At 50.5% G+C, this 20,138-nt stretch overlaps 1 long non-coding RNA gene and 1 other non-coding gene across 2 annotated transcripts; one reads left to right on the top strand and one right to left on the bottom strand.

The window, feature by feature from the left end:
* Nucleotides 1-4,757: 4,757 nt before the first annotated feature.
* LOC120889432 (U6 spliceosomal RNA) lies at nucleotides 4,758-4,867 on the bottom strand. Its single transcript, XR_005733321.2, has one exon. It is a non-coding gene; the product is annotated as a U6 spliceosomal RNA (small nuclear RNA).
* A 7,593-nt stretch (nucleotides 4,868-12,460) lies between these two features.
* LOC144365952 (uncharacterized) lies at nucleotides 12,461-18,742 on the top strand. Its single transcript, XR_013424686.1, has 3 exons — nucleotides 12,461-17,666; nucleotides 18,118-18,184; nucleotides 18,521-18,742. It is a non-coding gene; the product is annotated as an uncharacterized LOC144365952 (long non-coding RNA).
* Nucleotides 18,743-20,138: the final 1,396 nt, after the last annotated feature.

Below are 20,138 nucleotides of genomic sequence, written 5' to 3'. Positions count from 1 at the left end.
TGTTTTTCAATTTTCCAACTGTTTGGTTTTGGTATTTTGGTTTTGATGTAGACAATCTAGCCTTTAAAATGTCTCTGGTGAACAAATACTGTCTAATTTTGCTGGAAGAAATGTAAATAGAATGTTAACCAAACAGTTCTTGAATGTATCAATATAAAACAAGCAGTTAGTTGAATGTATTAAAGTTACTGGACATGCCCTATGGCCCAACAAGACTATTTCTCCATCTCTAGAGATGGAGATAGGACAGACAAGCAAGTTTGTGCAATTTCACACATATAGCATTATTCTTAGTATGGAAGGATTGGGAACAGTTAACATCTCCACACATAGGGAGAGCTGAATACAGCATAGTGAATCCATTCAATGGGTTACTATACAGTAGTCAAGACAGTAAGGGTGTAAAGGTAAAATTTCCAAGCTGATTCTAAGCCACAGAGCCTGAGTTAAAGTGTAAAAGACCAGGCATCCTAAAGTTTCCAAAGTGCAGGGATTGGGTTAAAAAGTAAAAGACAATTGTTACAATCATACAAGTCTATTGTTACAATTCCTCTGCTATCCCCGGAACTTGTAATCCCTGTAAAGTTGTTAGAACAATGAGGGAACTACCTAGTAAATGTCTCCATTGATTCTCTGGTTGTTTAATAGCTAAGGGCTCTAGGTAGCATGGCACGTACGCATCTAGGCCCCAGAACCAATCAGTTTAAATGTGTACCCCACTTAGAAATGACCAATCATCTCTGCCTAAATTGTTCCCGCCAATGTATGTACTAATCATGTTTCAGAATTGTTGTTCAATTTTCCCGCGCCTTATGATGATTTGTTCTGATGTATGCAAAGCCCCCCACCCTCTCCAAAAAGTGTACTTAAGCTCCACCTGACCTCCGCTCTGGGCTCTGAGCTGCTCTCCCTTCTTGAGTGGGCACAGAGTCCCAGCGTGCTGGAACAGGATCCTCAATAAATTTCCCCCTGCGATTGCATGGTGAGTCTCTTGTGTGGTTTCTCCCCTCCGACGCTCCGCTGCACCCCAACAAGGGGTCCTTTATGTGTGCTGTTAAACATCTTTAAGATTTATTTGCAAAGCTCAGAATATTGTGTGAAGTATGCTACTCATTGTGCATTGGAAAAAAGAAAATATATACATGTGTATTTGCAAAGATGCCAAAAAAATGTCAGCAGTCTCCCTATAAGGTAGCTGAGGGGACAAGGGATGGAGGGAGACTGACTTTCACTCTGTCCATTCTTTTGTTCCTTTTAGAGTTTGTATGATGAGCAGACACTATCTGTGTTAGCTTTTCATTACTATAATAGATATCTAAAGTAATTCAACTTATAAACAAAACAGGTTTATTTTGTAAGTTCTCTGTCGAAGGAACCGCTGAGCTAGAGCCAGTCCAGAACAGGCTTATTTTGGTTTGGGCTTTTGGAGACTCTAGTCCATGAATCATTGGCCCCATTGCTTGTGAGGCATTATGTCATGGCAGGAGCATGTGGCAGAGCAAAACCACTCATCTCATGGGAAAGAAACCAAAGACAAGGAAGGAGCTAGGGGCTGCGGTCTCAATAGCCTCCCCCTTTTTTTGTACTAGTGAATGAACCCAGGGCCACTGAACCACTGAGCTACATCCCCAGTCCTACTCTCAGTGAGACAGGGTCTTGTCTCACTGAGTTGCTGAGGCTTGATCCTCCTGCTTCAGCCTCCTGAGCGCTGGGATTACAGGCAGGAGTCACTGCACCTGGTTTTCAATAGCCCTTTCAAGGGTACAGTCCCAAAGACCTAAAGCCCAACTAGGCCCCACCCCTTAAGGTGCCACCACCTCCCAACAGTGTCAGACAAGGGACCATGCCTTTGTCATATGGGATTTGAGGGACTTTTAACTTAGCAGTATCTATTTAAAATATCATTAAAGAAACAGAATAAATGCCTTTGAGAATTAAAATAGCTAGACTTTGATTGGATTGGGTTCATTTTCTGTTAGAATCAGTGAGGTCTGTGGGTCATAGCTGCCTTAATCATCTATGAAAGTGTGTCTTTTAAAAAAATTTATTGTAGTTGGACACAATACCTTTATTTTATTTATTTATTTTTATGTGGTGCTGAGGATCGAACCTAGCGCCTCCCACATGCTAGGCGAGTGCTCTACCACTGAGCCACAACCCCAGCCCCATGAAAGTGTATCTTGATACACAATATTGCAATTCCATAAGCACCAAGCTCTTCCCATCCCACAGCCCCATGATGGGGTTAGGAATATCCCATGGTGGAGAAGCAAAGACAGAGTGATTGCTGATGTTACCATGCTGCCTTTCCTTGACCCGGAGGCGCTCTGCTACTTCTCACGTGGACCCAGAAGATGGCAGGAAACTGAGGGCCACAGATCAGCCCCAGGAGAAGACCTGTGCGAGAGGGGTCCTGGATCTCCTTCCTAGCTGCTCAGTCTTATCCCCTAGTGTTTTTCTCTCCCTCATGAGCAGGGGTTCTGAAACCTGAGCTGTGGGAAGAATCCTCTGCAGAGTGCTAGAGGCCCGCCTCAGCCTCAGGACGTTGGGCAGCACCGCAGGGGATGCCATGGCTGCTGCCTGGTGGGGCACGTGGAGAAACGCACTGAGGCCGCTTGCCCCTAGTTTACCGTTGCCACCAATAGGTTAGCTAGCACCAGGAGACTTTGCTTCCTCCCTCTGGGCCTACGCTAGACTGTGGAGCATTCTGAGAGTCTCCATCCTTGGAGAGCATGGGCTGGAGTGTTCAAGTAAGGAAACAGAACACCGTGCTACTGAAGGAGCTGACCTGGGATTTGAACCCAGCCATCTTCCACTCTGAAAGCCAGGCTGCCCCTGTATTGCATGCTGCCACAAGAGTTCTTTCATGCTAGCATGTATTTGCCTCTCCAAGTTGGAAGCAGGCAGTGTAGTCTAACGTCTAAGACAGCCCAGCCACAGACAGACAAGGCCAATGATTTTGCAAAGGTTCAGAATCATCAACCCCCTGTGGTCCCCTGTGTTTGCACAGTGTGTGGAAGGCACAAGGCAAACATCACCGGCCCCTCTGAATCCCAGTGTGATGAGGGCAAAGGCCCAGATGTGAGCCAGTCTTGCTGGTTCATTGCTGTTCAGAAAGCAATCATAGAATTGGGTGCACCCCAGCTTCCCTGCTGACTGGGTCAAGGACAGGATCTGAGGGCCTTCATTTCTATAGTCAGAGGCTGGGAGGTTACTGGCCTTTCCTTGACAGAGCACCAATCAGGGCTCAGCGTCACACAGGCACTTTGCATGCACTCTGGGACAAGGTGACAGGCTTGTGCTGTGGGAAGGGCATTTCTCTGGACCCGCTGGAAGTCACTTCTGTCACAGGGGATTCTCCATTCTCCCAGAGCCACAGAGCCTTTGTAATACCTGAGGGTCCGCCTGATGCCAGCTTTCATCTTTGTGCTGGAGGAGTAGCTTCCTACTACCTGAAGGGCTTTCATTCCTTTCAGAAATGAAGGAAATGCTTTCCTTCAAAGTCTTTCTATTCCTTTCATAGCTATCTCAGGGAAAAACACCTATTTTATGTGTTCAATCACTGATTAAGATGATTTTTTTCAGAACAGTGTATGTTTAACTAATTTGACAATGAAAACTGGCTTTAAATGTATATTTTATGGGATGTTTAGTGGTCATATCAGGGCAATTGACATATCTGTCGTCTCAGATATTTATAGTTCTTTTGTGTTGGGAACTGAAACAGTTTTGTCATTAAAAACTATCTTAGTCATGTGCATATGGTAGATTTTTTATGTCCACTAGATGACCTATCTATTTTTATAATGGTCCAACTAGCTTTGATTAACTTACTTCCATTTTAACATGTTAGGTTTTGTTTTGGGTACCAGGGATTGAACCCAGGGGCATTTACCCACTAAGCCACATCCCCAGCCCTTTTTACATTGTATTTGAGACAGGGCCTTGCTAAGTTGCTGAGGCTGGTTTTGAATTCCCAATGCTCCTGCCTCAGCCTTCCGAGCTGCTGGGATTGCAGGTGTGTGCCACGGAGCCTACTCAATGTGTGTCTTGGTTGGCTTTCCAGGTAGGCCTGTACCTTCGGTCAGGGTGATTACCTTTAAGCACATGTACTTCCCTTCTTTCTCCCCTTGATCTGAAGGTTCCTGGCAGCATCACATCAGAAGAAAAGCTCCCACCTACAGCAAACTGACTTCATTTTCTTTCAGAATAGGGAAGGGGGAGCGCAGTGGTTCTGATTGTGAGGTCAGGCACGCACTCCACAGGCCGGTCCCTGTTGCCTTGTTTCTGCTCATGCAGTCGAGGACAGTGATGGCCTGCCGTCCCCCTGCAGAGTGGGGTGATGACAGGTTGTTTCCTGGGCAGTGTGCAGTGGGCAAGGACACTAACAAACCATGCTGCCTTGTCTGCGTCTTGCCCAAGACGTGCCCCTGTTGGCAGCAATGCTGGCACACATTAATGTGATCAGTTTATGATTGAAAGACTATAGTAGATGAATAATCTAAGAAGCCAGTGACACCTAAATTCAAAGCCAAGGCACATTTTAAATACGAATATGGGCTGGGTGCAGCTCAGGCAGAGCACTTGCCTGGCACTCATTGGCCCTGGGAGCCATCCTCAGCACCGCGAACAGGATGGGAACAGATGTGTGCAGGTGTCGTTTAGCCACTTACCTCTCCTGTTCTGCTTCTGGCAGATCCTTTGTGCTGTACCTTGCTGGATGAGCAGCGTTCCCCTTCTCCACTCTCCTTTTCCATAAAAATCATAAAATGCTCTGTGAATTTGCATGCCATCCTTGCACAGGGGCTGTGCTAATCTTCTCTAGATAGTTCCAGTTTTAGTACATGTTGTTAAATTTTTTAAAAAATGACAGGAGGCTAATGTTCCAGAATAAGCACCTGCCCTGGACCCCAACAGACCAGTCTAAAAGTCCAAATGGAGTCACTTACCCTGATTCCAAGTCACCAAGCTGAAACTAGCCTGCTTATGGGGCTTTCTGAGAAATCCCACTAGGACAGTAACAGCCGAACAGACTACGCCAGCTAGCACGGTGATGAAGTCAATCCTTTCGTCAGGCTCTTCCTGTTGCTTTGTCCCCCTTTCCTTCAAGGAAATGACAAGGAAAGCTATTTTGAAATGACCCATGTGCCTTCCTTTGTTTCTGCTTTCTTTAGCTCTTTTCTGTCTGTGAAGTCACCCTCTTCTGCTGGGCCAATCAGAACATTCAATTCTAGTTTATGGGATGAAGTGTTGCCTGGTTCTGAAATGGAAAAGGAAGCCAATTAAGATTATCAAGCTGAATTACGGGATTGTGTCCTTAGCAGTGTGCTGCAGATACCAGCCCTTGCCTTCATCTTCACTCTTGATGCTGGTTCGCACAGTGTGGACCAAGAAGCTACTAAGAAATGGTTTCACTGTAGGGAAGCAGCACTCTTGGCACTCAGTAGCTTCCTCGTGAAAAAATGGCGGAGGGATAACAGAAATAGAAACCCCAGTAGTTTGCAGTTCCTGTGGAACTGAGAGACTCAGACAACAGTTAACAGTTCCCCATGGAAAGGCAGGAGGAGCTAAATCACACGGGGCGTGAAATAGTCACCCACAGTCACAGGGGACGCGCTTAACCCCCTCGGCAAACACTGGTAGCTTCCCCAGCCCTGTGTCCTCAAGAGTTTATGGGGGACAGTGTCCTTGATCAAATGTGCTCAGGACACTTATTTGAACTGGACATGTGGTTATTAATTCCTGCAGTTCCTCTGGAGTCTTCGAGCCTAGGTGAGCTGTGATTCTGCAAGACAGGATCATACCCTGTGGACTTCCCAGCTCCCTTAGCCTTGGAACCGCCTGCAGGGGGCATCTTGAGGTTGTGGTCAGTGGCCTGGCAACTTGAACCTTCTGACTGGGGGTGTTCTGGGGATGCTCAGAGCTGCACAGGCTGAAGGAATGCTGCATTTTGTACTCCCCACATCTGGCAGGTTACTAAGACCCCCTGACCTCACGTTCCTAATCTACAAAATGGAAACAATAAATATCACGTCCTATGTTTTTCAGTTTTTATGAGAATTAAAAGGAATAATATCTGTCGCTTAGTGGTGGAGCATGTGCTTCACCTGCATAAGGTTCTGGGAGAAAAAGAAAAAAGAAAAAAAAAAGGGGGGTGGATTTCTACATCCACGAAAGACCTGGTGCCATAATGTACTCCATAATGTCTCTTTTCACTTTGTTCTTCCTCATGGAGCCTCAGTGGCCACCTGTCCTGCTGTCCTTTCTCTTGGACTCCTAGCAGAAGGTTGTAGTATAATCAGGGAGAGGCCTAAAGGTGTACTCCCTTTGATCCCCAGAGCACTTTTTTCTAGAGGGCAAAGGCTGAGCAATGTTACCCTCCTGATGTCTGACCCTGGAGGAGGTCGAGGGTGTCACCCCTACCTCTGGGTCCTCATTTGGACTCCGAGCACAAGCGTGTGCGTCTGTGCAGGATGAACACCAGGACGGGAAGTGAGAGCAGGTGCCTCAGGTCTCCACTCAGCCCTTTGTCCTGGAAGCTGCCCTGCAGCCCCAGCTTCCTGCAGGGCAGTCAGAGCGCAGGGCCTGTGGTGGTGGGGAGCAGGGAATCCCCCCTCATCTGCTCCTCACACTGACAGGCAACCATCAAGACTGTGGGGCTGTGTCAGCAGAGTGGGAAGCCAACCCTGAGAGACCAAACCCAGGAGAATTCCACTATCAAGAGGAATAACTTAACTACTAATGACTGAAACACCGACTTAGATAATTCTATGAATTCGTGTTCCTCAAGGGAAAACAAAAAATTAGAATGGAGGAGCTCAGAATGGGAGAAAAGTTTTGAAATCATCTATCTGATAAGGGACTTGTATCGAGATACGCAAGAAACCCTTACAATTAAAAACATCAGTTCGAATCATGAGCAAAGGATCTGAATAGATATTTATCCAAAGGAGATAAAAGGCCAACAGACACAGGGAAAAATGCTCAATGCCTTCAGCCACCAGGGAAATGATAACCCAGAACACAAGATGCCCCTCACGCCATCCCGAATGGTGGCCATCCACATGATGGAGCCAGCAGGTGCTGGTGAGGACGTGGACAGCGGGAACTGCTGGTGGCAGAGTGGAACTTCAGCAGTGCAAAGGAGTGCAGCTAATCTGCCAAGGAGCCAACACCGTGTTGGCACGTGACTCACCCGTTCTACTCTTGGTCTGTTCTCCAGAGAGAGGAAGATGTATGTCCACACAAAGACTTGTGCACAAGTGCTCAGAGCAGTATCATAAACAAGACCCCCAAAGTGAAAAGGATGCACATACTGAATTACTGATGAATCAATAAACTATAGAAACCCATCAAGGGAGTGTTATTTAGCCATAAAAAGAAATGAAGTATGCATCTGAGCTACAAAGTAACTGTTTGGTGAAAGAAGCCAGACACAAAGAACTGCAGATGGCATACGCTATTCAAGTGAGATGCCCAGGGCAGGCAAATGCAGAAACAGGAAATAGGCTGGTGGTTGCTAGGGGCCGAGATAGTTGGGGGAAATAGGCAGAACTGCTAGTGGGGTCTGCTTGCTTTTTGGTATAGAGAAAATTGTCTACCTCTGATAATAGTGATGGCTACACCACTCTGAATATGCTAGAAACCACTGAATTTTACATTTAGGTTGAATTATATGGTATTCAAATTATATCTCAGTAAGGTTATCTTTTAAAACTCAACAGTAAAAAAAAAAAAAAAGTAATGATCCAACAACTTAAAACAGCAGAACCAGAAGACCCCAGCAGAACCTGAACCGAGGGCTCATTTGTTTGTTATAGGAGCAGCAGGGTGAAGTGCTCAACCCACGTGCTGTGCTGGAGTACGGCTGAGTCCCAACATGGCCATCAGAAACGGAACAGAGTGCTGTCGTCAGCTTTTTTTTGCTGCTGTGTCTAAAAGATCCGACCAGAACAATTTTAAAGGAGGAAAACCTTATTTGAGGGCTCCCAGTTTCAGAAGTCTCAGCCCCCGAACAGCAGTCTCCACTCCTCTGGGCTCAAGGTGAGGCGGGACATCATGGCGGGAGAGCGTGGCAGAGGGAAGCGGCTCACATGGTGATCAGCAAGCAGAGAGAAAGAGACTCCAGACACAAATATGTGCCACGCCCCAGTTCCCACCTCCTCCAGCCAACCCACCACTTCAGTTTCCACCCAGTTAATCCCTATTGTTGGGAAAAGGTATAACGGCAGCCACACCCCAACATGGCTCCAGAGGAGCTTCTCTTCCTGCCTCTCCCTTTCCCGCTAAGGTTTCCCGCCGGTGCCAATGCACACTCCTGCCGGCGGGAAACCTTAGCCCCAATAAGAACTGATCTCGTGGGCTCCGGAACTGACATCTGGAAGAACTTACCAATAAACGGGTGACCCGTCATTTACCTAAGCCCTGCCACCTCTCCTTAGATCCATATAAGCCCACAGCCTTTTGTAATAAAGTGGAACTTCTCCGGTGATTTGTCTCGGTCGCATCTTCTTTCACCTATCAGGGGTTTAATTCACTGATTGGGTTAAGACATTCACAACCCAGTAATTTGTCCTCTGAACCTTCTTGCATTGTCTCAGATATGAGCTTTTGGGGGACATATCACATCCAAACCATCACACAGAATCATATTAAAGCTGTAAGTGTTTAGTAGTCATATATAAAAGGTAAAAAGGGGGCCTGGGAGTGTAGCCCAGTTGTTGAACATGTGTTAGGCCTGCAGGAAGCCCTGGGTTCCATCACACCACCCAGTGGCTGCACTAAAATTAAAAACAACAACAAAAACCCAGTGGCAGTGGAATTAATTTTACTAACACATTTTATTTAAACTGATATTGAAGCCGATTTAAAGACATGTAGTTAGGTAAATCAGGTCTAATGTCAAGTAAGATAAACAAAATGGTGGCCATTATTGAGAATGGAGTCCAGAAAAGCAGAGCAGCACTTGGGGAAATTGAAATGTTAATGTCCCCAGGGCTTGGGATCCACCCTAAGGAACTGTTAAAGCAGCAGCTCTCAGCAAACAGGGAGGTGCTAATCCAAAACGGCCCAGGTCCTTCCTGCCCAGATCACTCCTTCAGCCCACCTATCTCCCACCTTTGGGCCTCCCACCTGCATCCTATCACTGCAGGATAAAGGGAAACAAAGGATAAGAATGTAGGAAAACGTAAGGGTCTGGCGAAACGTTGGAGGGAGAGACCACCCAAGAGACTGACTCCATGCAATTGGCAAAAGGGGATATTTATTGGGGATCCATTCCAGCGCACTGGGACTCTGTGCTCACTCAAGGAGGGAGAGCAGCCCAGAGCCGCGAGCAAAGGTCAAGCAGAGCTTAAGTACACTTTTTGGAGAGGGTGGGAGGCTTTGCATACATCAGAACAAATCATCTTGAGGCGCGGGGAAATTGAACAACTCTGAGACGTGATTGGCAAATTCATTGGCGGGAACAGGTCGGGCGGGGGTGATTGGTCATTCCTAAGCGGGGTACACATTCAAACTGATTGTTTCGGGCCCTGTGACAAACTGCACAGGGCCCTAGGCTAAATGGCTAGTAGGGTGTTGTCTTAACTATCTCAGGAATCTGGGTGTAACAGAGGAACTCAATAATACCTAATCTTTTACATTTTAATTCAAGCCTTCCAGCTTAGAAACTTTACCCTTTCAAAACTAAAAGAAGACCTTAGCTATAAAAAAGGGAAGATCTTGCCTTCCACGGATTCAGCCTTTCAGCCTTCGGTCCCCTTCTTCCTCGGGGAGAAGTCTTTTCTGCTGTCCTTTAATAAAGCTCCCACTGTCCCCTCTACTCTTGCCTCCTCGTGCTTCTCTGGTGTTGTGCTTCAGCATTCGGGGAAGCAAGGACTCGTCACCAGTAAAACAGCAGTAACGATATGTTCAGAATATTTTCCAACATGTAATCAATGTGAAAATTATTATTGAAATGTTTTCCTCTTTCAGAAGTTTTCAGAATCTGGTGTGTTCTTACACATATAATCCATTTCTATTCAGATGCTTAATTTTTATCATGTATTTGAATTTCATGAAATTTATAGTCTTAAAAATATATTCACAAACCCACTTTGTTCCAAATGTACTAAGAAGTTTTCAAAAACTAAATTGAGAAGCAAGCAATCATTTTCCTTTAACATTTGCATTCATCTTGACAAAACAAGTTCATCTTTTTCTAGGAGAATTGGTTTACTTTGAAGCAAACACTTTTCCATTTCAAAACTCTCACTTCATGTTAAATAATTTCACTTAGTCTTGTTTCAGCTCAGTTGTATTGATACCAGCATCAAAGGTTATTGCATAAATTGAAGAGCAACTCCGATTTGGGGGGTAGTTTTTGTGGCTAATCTGCATAATGCTGTTTTCTACAATTGAACCTACATTTTTGCATTAGGAAAATATGTGAAATCATCACTGTGAAATGTATTCTGAAATTTGTTTTAATTAGCTTTTGGTGGTGCTATGACCAAAAGACAAGAAAAATTAAAGGAGGATAAGTTTCTTTTAGTTCATGGTTTCAGAGGTTCAGTCGGTGGTCGGCCCACCATGGCTCTGAGCCCTGGACAGGCAGAACATCTGGCTGGAGAGTCTGGCCAAGGAGGCAGCTCAGGACAGGACAGCCAGGAAGTAGAGAAAGAGCTCTGCCCACCAGGGACACAATATAACCCCCAGAGGCATTCCGGTGGCCCATCTCCTCCACCACACCCCACCTGGTCTTCAGTCACCAGTTCATCATCCACTGATTAGGTCGCACCTCTAGCAATCCAATCATTTCACCTCTGAAAAGCCCCACTTTGCCTCACACATCAGCTTGGGGGACACCTCACACCTAAACCATCACAATTTCCAAGACATCCCTGGGGCCAGAGAGGAGTCTCAGACCATAGCTCTCAGCTCCAGGTTAGGTCTTTCATGTCCCTGTGCCAGCCTCTTTTATTATATTCCTGAATATTCGAGACATTCTAGAGCTGCAGTTAGAGCGCATTTCCATAGCGCTCTTTCACAAGGCTCTCCACAAGCACCGCCCATGTCCCCGCATCTTCCCACAGGCTGAGTCCCTGGCTGATGGCGATCTTAGAGTTTGCACACACGCTAGACTCTGCACAAACTTCCCGCCACTCTTTGCAGTGTCTGCTTCCGAGGTGGGATACAAATGCTTTCACACATGTCCTGTGGTGGCAGAAGCAACAAGGGGCCATCAAGTTTGGGTTTGGGGCAGCGAAGCTGGGTCACCTCTTGTGATAGAATTTCATTTTCTCACCGCCAGCTGGCCTTCTGGAAGGTTCAGGGTGCCTGCCATGGGTGGCATTTGAGAGGCTGTGAACTGGCCGCCAGTCCCACTCTTGGAAGCCTGTGGCGCACCTGCTGTGTGGCTCATCCAGCTACTTCCTTCACCTCAGGTCTTCATCCAGGGCAGCTGCTTAGGTGCCTCCGACTGGCTGGCCTAAAGGATGCTTCTAGAGTGGGTGCACTCAAAACTACAGGGACAGAAAATAGAAAGGTGGCTGCCCAGGACTGGGGGAGGGGAGCGCTTGAAGGGAGTTACAGTTTGCAAGATGAGAAAGCGCTAGAGAGCTATTGCACAACAATGTGAATGTACTCCACGCTACTGAACTGCAAACTTAAAAATGGTTACGGTGGTAAACGGAACACAAAATTTGTAACCACAATTTTAAAGTCTTAAAAGGAATCCACTATTTGGTCTAACTACAATGCACTGATAATTGAAAAAAATTTAAAACAGTCTTGGAGAAAAAAAGAGCAGTCTTTGAGCTTGCGTTCATTGTGTATACACACTGGCTGGGTGGGACTGTCAGGACAGGGACTTCCTCTGTCGTGAGTTGCAGCCCCCAGCCTGCTTTCCTACAGGCAAGCCAGGTTCTAGCTTCCTCGGACACTCCATTCAGTTTCTTCTAGGTCACGCCAACCGTGTCACCTTCTTCTTGCTGGGTTTTACCTAACAGCTGCTAGCTCGTCACTGTCCTTAGCAGGAAGCCAGGGGGCTGCAGCTTGAGCTCTGAGGGCTTGGCCTAGCCTTGGCTGGGCTGTTTTCTGAGTGTGATTAAAGACAGGGAGGCTACCCTCACCAGTGACCTGAGTGTGAGAAAGGGGAAGGCTAGATGGGCAGTGGCCACGGCTGGCTGAATCGAGTGCCTGGTGGCACAGTACCGTCACACGAGTCCGTCAGGGGCACTCAGTGCAGAATGTCGCAGCCTGCCTCTTCAGAAATCTCTCGCAGAGAAGGGGTTAAAGTGTGGGTCAAGCCTGTTTGCTTGCCCTGGGGCACACTTCCACGTGGACTGCCGGAATGTGCTCCCACAACATATCTGGAAGCTAATATTTGGTGAGTGCTGTCCTGTTGCCCCTGCTTGTTCTGCTCCAACGAGATGAGACAGACGCAGCTCTGTGAATGCTGTGTCCACCGGGCCAAAACTGGGTGTCCTTGGGTTGTGTCCCCAAAGGGGAGGCTGCCTGGCTGGCAGCCAGGAGCACTACAACATCACACAGAGGGAGAGGAGCCTGTGTGGCTGCACTGTCCCCTTCACTTGGTGTCTCCTGAGCCCCACAGCTTCAGGAGGAAAAGTCACCCTCACGTCACATCACCTAAGATGCTATTCCACCATCACAGAGGAACGGCCAGAGCTGGGGATCTACCCCCTGACTTCCACCTGCCAAGCTGAGTGCATTTCTATTCTCAGGCACTGCCAGCACCTCGTGCCGGAGTAGTTTCCCAGGGGCTTGTTTTGAGGGGTGAGCAGGAGGAAAGGGGTTCTTTCTAACTGTCGACACTAGCTCAGATCTGGCGTGGCCGGCCGCCTGGTCTGTGAGCTCCATCTCTCTCACACTCCATCATTCATTCTTCCTCTGCCCAGTGAGGGTCACTGGGTGCCTATCTGTGCCCAGGTGGTGCTCTGGGGTCAGGTAAACCCAGCTGGGCAGGGTTCTGCTGTCTTCACGTTCCCGCAGCAGAAACTGGGCGAAAGAGAGGGAGTATGTTGTTTCAGTGTCGTGCTAATGCCAGAGGGAGGCAGAGTAAGGAGTCAGGTGAGCTTGGGTGGCGTGGGGCTGCCCAGGACAGGAAAACCCAGGGGCTTCCTGGGGAAGGCCAGCGGGATCCAAGTGAGCCACACTCCAAGGCTGGGAGGGGTGGGCTTGGCAGAGCCGGAGCCAGGTGTTCAGGGCAGCGAGGAGATTGGTGTGAGGGATCCGTTGGTGCTGCAGTGAGAACAGGAGCAGAGTGAGCTGGGAGCAGGTCTCTTCCCTATGTGACAGAGGTGCTCAAAGCACCCACCTGGATGGCCGTGGCGGAGGCCCTCACCGGCAGCTCCAGGGTGTCGAGAAAGCCATGTCCTCTTCAGCAAATAACTGGTTCCTTTTTGAGAAATATTGTCTAGATTTCTCCTGGGTCCTGTTAGACTCTGGGAACCTGGTTGTGGGACCCCAAATAATCTGACAGTTTACAAAAGGTGTGGCCATCCAGACAGCCAAGGAGCTGGGCGAGCCCATCGGGGCCTCAGGAAGTGGAAATGGTCCCCAAGCACCGGGGGACCGTGTGACGCCTCAGGAAGTAGAGGTCCTCTCTGACCAGGTAGGCAAACCTGAAGGGCAGAGGGCTTTGCACAGTGCACACCCCAAGCTTATGACCTGCCCTCTGGGTTCCTGCTGCGATGCAGGGCTGGGTGGGAGCCCCGCGCCCAGTGGTGAGATGATGATGGAGGACAGCAGTGAAGCCTCGCCCGTGAGGCTGCCCAGAGCAGGAGCTGCAGACAGAGAGCCACACCACCTCGACCCAGCCGGCCCTGCAGCTGGATCTGGCTCGTCCTCCAGGGACCCACATCTAAAGCCTTCTTCCCAGCTGGTGCTGCTGGGCGGCAGTGGGACCCTTAAGAGTTGGGCCTGGTGGGAGGTCTTCTAGTCAATGGAGGCATGCTCTTGAAGGGGGATTGTGGGACCTGGCCCTCCTCTTCCTGTGTTTGTAGTACCAGCTCCGAGGTGAGCAGCCTCCTTGGTCACACCCACCCACCATCATGGACTGTGCTGCCACAGGCCCAAACAACAGGGCCCTTCATGGCCATAAGCCAAAACAAACCTTTCCTCTTTTATAGTCTATGATCTCAGGCATTTTGTTATAGTAACCGGAAGCTGATTAATAGTCCCCAAGTAGTCTAAGTGCTGGACCGGAGAAAGGAACATGGGACACTATGGGTCAGTGAGAAATAGCATTGGGCTCTGGGATCTGCTTAGGGTTGAGGACTACAGGAGCCTCTGTACCTTCTAGGGCTGTCCTAATAAAGTGCCACAAACATGTGACTTCAACAGCAGACCACATTCTTTTCCAGCTCTGGAGGCTGGAAGTCCAAGAGCAAGGATTCAGCAGGACGGGCTTCCCTGAGGCTTGGCTTGCAGGTGGTAGCTTCTTCACCTTACCTCCCTGCGTCACCTGTGTCCTTGTCCAGTTTCCCTCCTTTATAAGGGTACTAGCTGTGCAGGACCAAGGCCTGCCCCCAAACAATCTCCTCTCCACTTGACCTCAGTAAAGACTCCGTCTCCAAATCTCTCAGGTTCCAAGGTCCTGGCTCAGCACTGCCACAGGAGAGTATTTTTGGAATGAGGCAGGGACGAGATTGAACCCATCACAGCAGCCCTCGGGTTTTCTTCCTGGTCTTAGTGTGACCAGTTTGCATGGCCCTGTCCCCACTACAACCTGGGGTGTGTGGTGGTGGTCAGCCATCCACATCGCCCGTGGTTTTCTGGTGGTTGGCCTCAACTATTCCAGAAGAGTGAGGTCCCCAGAGCTGAGAGGAGGCTGGACGGTGCTGGGCCTTCCCTGGGGGGTGGCGGTGTTCTCCCTGGTGAGATGGGTGCTGTGCTGTGTAGGAGGGCCTTGGAGGTTGGTGCGGGCAGGGGGCTGGACCTCGCTGGGCTTTTCCTCCTCTAGACACTGGAAGGTTGGACTCTGACCTCTCAGACTTGCTTGGCACCAGCTTCCCCGTGGCCTGGGCTCCCCTGAGCAGGGAAGCCTGGAGGTGAGGGGCAGCCACATCGGGGGTGCCAGCGTCTGCACGGGCAGAAGAGACGACAGTTCAGTTCCGTGCAGGGCAGCAGCAGCGAGCAGGCGGGAGCCGGGCGGTGCGGGGTGGTGCGGGGCTTCTGGGCGGTGCCTTTGGTGATGTTGGTTCTGACCCTGTCGCTTCCAGGCCCGATTTTCTGCTCTCTGAAAGTTCTGCAGCTGGTCTACCAGCATTCTAAGTGTGGCTGTGTGACCGTGACATGAAAATCTGAATTTTAATTTTGGGCGGTTTAGATGTAGACAGCTGACGGTGGCTGCTGACTGACGCACGGACGGTAGACTGCTAGAGCCGGGGTGGATGGTGGAGCGTCCTCAGAAGACAACTGAAACCGACCAAGGTCCTGGGCCCAGGGGACATACCAAGGCCCTGGGCTTGCTCGTGGAGGACAAGAGCTGCTGCAGTCAGCGAGGCCGGCCCAGCTGTGGCCGACTTGAGCCTCGTGGGGGGACGACAGGCAGGACACCTGTGGCCGGCGGGGACCACCCAGGAGGTATTGCAGCGGCAGGGTCAGGCAGGAGGTGGTGGGGACAGAAGGCAGCTGACAAGACCTGTTGGGAGGCACGTCAGGGTTCGACACTCGTGGCGTGTTGGGGTCCGTCAGGGGCTCTGGACCTCAGGGTCTCTGCCGAGTTGGGGAACTGGGAGTCACGCAGGGGCCGAGGCTGGGGAAGGTGGGGGTCAAGGAGTCAGCGAGAGGCAAGTGGCATGTGACAATCATCGTGACAAGGTGCAGCAGTGCCAGGTGGAGGCTGGGGAGGCCGCGTGGGGACGCACTTCATTAAGCCCTAGAACTCAGAGCAGCACGTGGCCTTAGGTGGCACTTCTCTAGCAGAGCTGATTAGCAGTCACACAGATGCTTTAAAAATACAGGTGCTGGGCTGCGTGACAGACACACGGCCTGAGAATCTCCTCTTAGAGTCACCTGGGCCATTGGTCACAAGCACAAACACAGAAGAGCCTTTTACATTTGTTTCTGGTGACATAACACCTTGCTGAAGAGGAACTTACAACACCTGTGTGCCCCTAAACGAGGCCACTTAAAATCTCTCCAGTAGTGGGGTAGCCAGTGGTAATAGGTGGGTTCATATAAACTCAAACAACCGTGGTGTTTTCCACCTGTGTAGGTTTGTGGTGTGTGGATGTATTAACTATTATCATTTGTGACACTGGAGATTGAATCCAGAGACTACCACTGAGCTACATCTACAGTCCTTTTTAAATTATTATTCTGAGACAGGGTCTTGCTAAATTGACAGGCTGGCCTTGAACTTTGGATCCTCCAGCCTCAGCCTCCTGAACTCCTGAGACTACAGGTGGGGCCATGTGCCTGGCTGATGTGTGGATTTATGAGTCACTTCTGCTTTCCCGATATTGACCATCACAGACTCCTTATTCTCTCAGAATTGGGACTGGCCATTCTGCACAAGGCTGCATGAGGAGAGGAGCCAGAGGCAGGACCCTGGCTGGACTGTCCTTGCCAGGACTCTGCTGGGCACCATTCTTGTTCTGAGAGTGAGATCAGAGAGTGGAGGCTGCCCAGGGCTTTCCTGCCCACAGGTCCGAGCTGGCAAGGACGTACATTTGTCTCCCTCTAGTGGCATCTTGTAACAACTGCAAGCAGGCTGAACTTGCTGTGGGGCCCCAGGTTGTTTTCAGAAGCAAAAGGGATCCACCTGGTACCAATGAGCGGCAAGGCCACTTCGCCCACCTGAAGACAAGCCAGCCCTGTAGGGAATCCGAATGGCCACGAGGCAGCGGAGTGGAGTTCGCATGCCCCTCTTCACTGCCCCACCTGCGCTGGTGAACTCTGGGCCAGGCGAGGGCGAGTCTGAGGGAGCCTGAGTTGACTCAGATACCACTCTCCAGCCTCGGGAGCTGGGTCCATGCTGAAAGGTCCCACTATTAAAATAACTAGGAGAGGGGGTGAAATGGAAACGCGGTGGGGCCCGAGTTCACCATCCTTCCCCAGGCAGGAGTGGAGATGTTCTGCCCAGATGTCAGAGGGGTGAAGTGGCCTAGAGGCCTCAGTGTGGTCTGGGCCTCTACCCTGAAGTCCGGCCAGTGAACCTCTCTGCAGGGAAACAGGCAGATTTACTCAGACCAGGATAACTAAGGGCGAAACCATCCCTGGCCTCAACAGTCAGACTAGGATGAAAGGCAGCTGGGGACGCCCTGGGCAGAGGACCTTCCCCACGCCCGCCCAGATCCCAGTCAATGATGAGCCTGGGGCTTCGACAGCTGCAGGGACTTGGGAGTGGGCAGAGGTGTTGTGACCCTGAATTGCTAATTGTGCTTCCCAGAGACCACAGGAGCAGAAAGGGAGCTCGGCCAAGGCCTGAGGAGGCTGCTTCAGTCAGCTCTTCTTCTCTCCTGTGACCAAAAGACCTGAGAAGAACAACGGTGCAGGGGGAGGAGTTTATTTGGGAGCCCATGGGTTCAGAGGTCTCATCCCTGGACAGCCGGCTCCATTTCTCAGGGCTCGAGGTGAAGCAGGACACCATGGCAGGAGAGTGTGGTGGAGGGAAGCAGCTCACCTGATGATCAGGAAGCAGAGACTCCACTTGCCAGGTACAAGATACGCACCCCAGCTCCGCGCCCCAGGGCCCACCCCCTCCAGCATGTCCTCCCACTTAGTTTCCACGCAGTCAATCCCATCAGGGGTTAATTCAGTGATTGGTTTGAGGCTCCCGTAACTGGGTCATGTCTCCTCTGAACCTTGCATTGTCTCACACGTGCTCTGGGGGACACCGCACATCCATAGCAGAGGCAGAGTGGGGACACGGGTGAGGGGCTCGGATGGGTTACGTTAGCCTGCAGTTCCCCGGGGAAGGCTGAGAAACGTCTGTTCCTGCATGTGGACTAGACCTCACAAAGTGTGTCCCACATCCACTTTCTCATCCCTCCTCCTTCAGAGGCACCACCCAAGATGTCCTTTGAAGCCACTTTCCCGCTGTTTTATGTGGCCCTGGTGTGACTGTGATCACATCTGAATACGCGTTTTTTAATATATACTTTTTAGTTACAGGTGGACACAGCATCTTTATTTTTATGTGGTGCTGAGGATCGGACCCAGGGCCTCACACATGGTAGGTGAGCGCGCTACCTCTGAGCCCCAGCCCACATCTGAACACCTTTTACAAACTGGGAGAAGCTTGATCTGGGAGGGGCTGGGATGAGCTGCTGCCCAAGGCAGTCCCAGCTGCTTTCCGTCCTGATCTGATGGCCCATTGTCCCCCAGGGTCTGTCTAGCAGAAAATGCCCGATGCCCCACAGGTGTCCCCCTCTCCCCCTGTGGCACACGGATGCCAGAGCAAAGACGGCCCGCAGCATCCAGGGGCTGCCATGGCGATGCCTGTGGACACTCGGAGACCTCCTCCTAAGGACAGCCCCTCGCTACCTTCTCTTTCTTCTTTCTCTCCCAGATGCAAATGCAGAGAGAACCAAGGGGCTGAGGCCCGCCCAGGTGTGGTGGGACCTGAGCTGGAGGCTGCTGGGCCCTGAAGGCCCTGAGCCTTCCCAGCCTGCACCATCCCCCGATGGTGCTCACCCCGGGACTAGACTTCACAAGGCTTCACAGAGCTGCTGCTTGCAGCTGTACCCAACAGTAACCACAGGACTTTGAAATAAATTCTTTTTTTGCTTAATTGGACTGCTACTTCTGTTGTTTGCAACCAAAGAACCCTAACTGCTGTAGAACGGGTACTTTGAATCGTCTGTAGACAACGCCCTCTCCCGGCCATGTGGAGACCTGGGAGCTGATTATCGGTTGCCTTTGGGCCAACAGGCAGGGGCAGTCTCATGGCTGCTTGGATGGGAGCTGGCAGCTCATGGGGTGCTCTGGCACTCGACCTGGACCCACAAGCATGTAGGTGCCAAGGGCAGAGCACTGGCAGATGCCAGTGGTGGAGAAGAGATAAGGATGTTGCCGCTGTGGACGGGATGGCTGCTCCTGGACAGTACATCACTGAAGGTGAGAAAAATCACTCACTTCACATACAGAAATTCTCACTTCACAGCATGCCCTGAACTCAGAGGCTTGGTGTGACTTTGCAGAAAGAATGTTTTGTGGGCCACAGGGAACAAGCCTGAGGTCACTTGAAGTGGAACTCGGACCCTGGCTTTGTAGACTTCAGAGTGATGTCGGGGCACATGCCCAGCGTGGCAAAGTGCCTTCTGGGAAAGTGAGGGTGCTATTGTGAAGCTCAGGATCCCCACAACCGGCAGGGATTCTTGGTGATTCGTCCCTTTGAAGACATGTGTCTGACTTCAGCACAGCCTGGGGACATGGCCCAGAATCAGAGTGGCAAAGAGGAGTCAAGTTACAAGAACTGCAGGGCTCCTGTACCGTCTGACCTCCGGGAGGCTTGCTGTGGTCTGCATGTGCGTGTCCCCCAGCAGCTCCTGTGAGACGGAGGGGAAGGGTGGGTAGGAGGCCCTTAGCCCAATCAGTGCATTGATCCACCTGACTGGATGGGCAGGTGCCATGTGGCTGGGGAAGGTGGGGCCCCGGGCCTTGCCTTTGGGAAACGGGTATCTTGTCGCTGGTGAGTGGGGCACTGCTGCTTCCTTGACGGCATGCCCTGGCTGCTTTCCTCCTCTAAACCCTTTGCCACATTTGCCTCGCCTCCGGCCCAGAGCAATGGAGTCGGCCATGTATGGACTGAGACCTCGGAAACCATGAGCCCGAATCAAATTTTCTTCCTTTAAAATTGTTCTTCTCAGGTATTTTGGTCACAGTGATATGAAAAGCAGACCTAAGCAGTGCTGGACCGAGAAGAGTTGGTCCTCCTGTTGATACCTGAATCTCGTCAGCTGACGCTGCTGCATGTCCCAGAGACCCTGCGTTTACCAAGCAGCCCTGGGACTCCCGGTGGCCGCGGTGCTGGCTAAGGCAATTCTGCTCACAGCTTTGCCAAGGGTGTGATGCTGAAGGGCCAGAACCCTCTGGTCTCACGCAGAGGAGGGAGATGGGCCCTGACGGACCCTCACACACAAGTCCCTGACAGTTTCTCCTTCCATCGAGGCCTCGAGGTGAAAGCT

The sequence above is a fragment of the Ictidomys tridecemlineatus genome, chromosome 8, assembly GCF_052094955.1.
Source record: "Ictidomys tridecemlineatus isolate mIctTri1 chromosome 8, mIctTri1.hap1, whole genome shotgun sequence".
Classification (NCBI taxonomy): domain Eukaryota; kingdom Metazoa; phylum Chordata; class Mammalia; order Rodentia; family Sciuridae; genus Ictidomys; species Ictidomys tridecemlineatus.
Note: the sequence above shows the minus strand (reverse complement) of the source record. Positions and strands in the feature narration are given on the sequence as shown.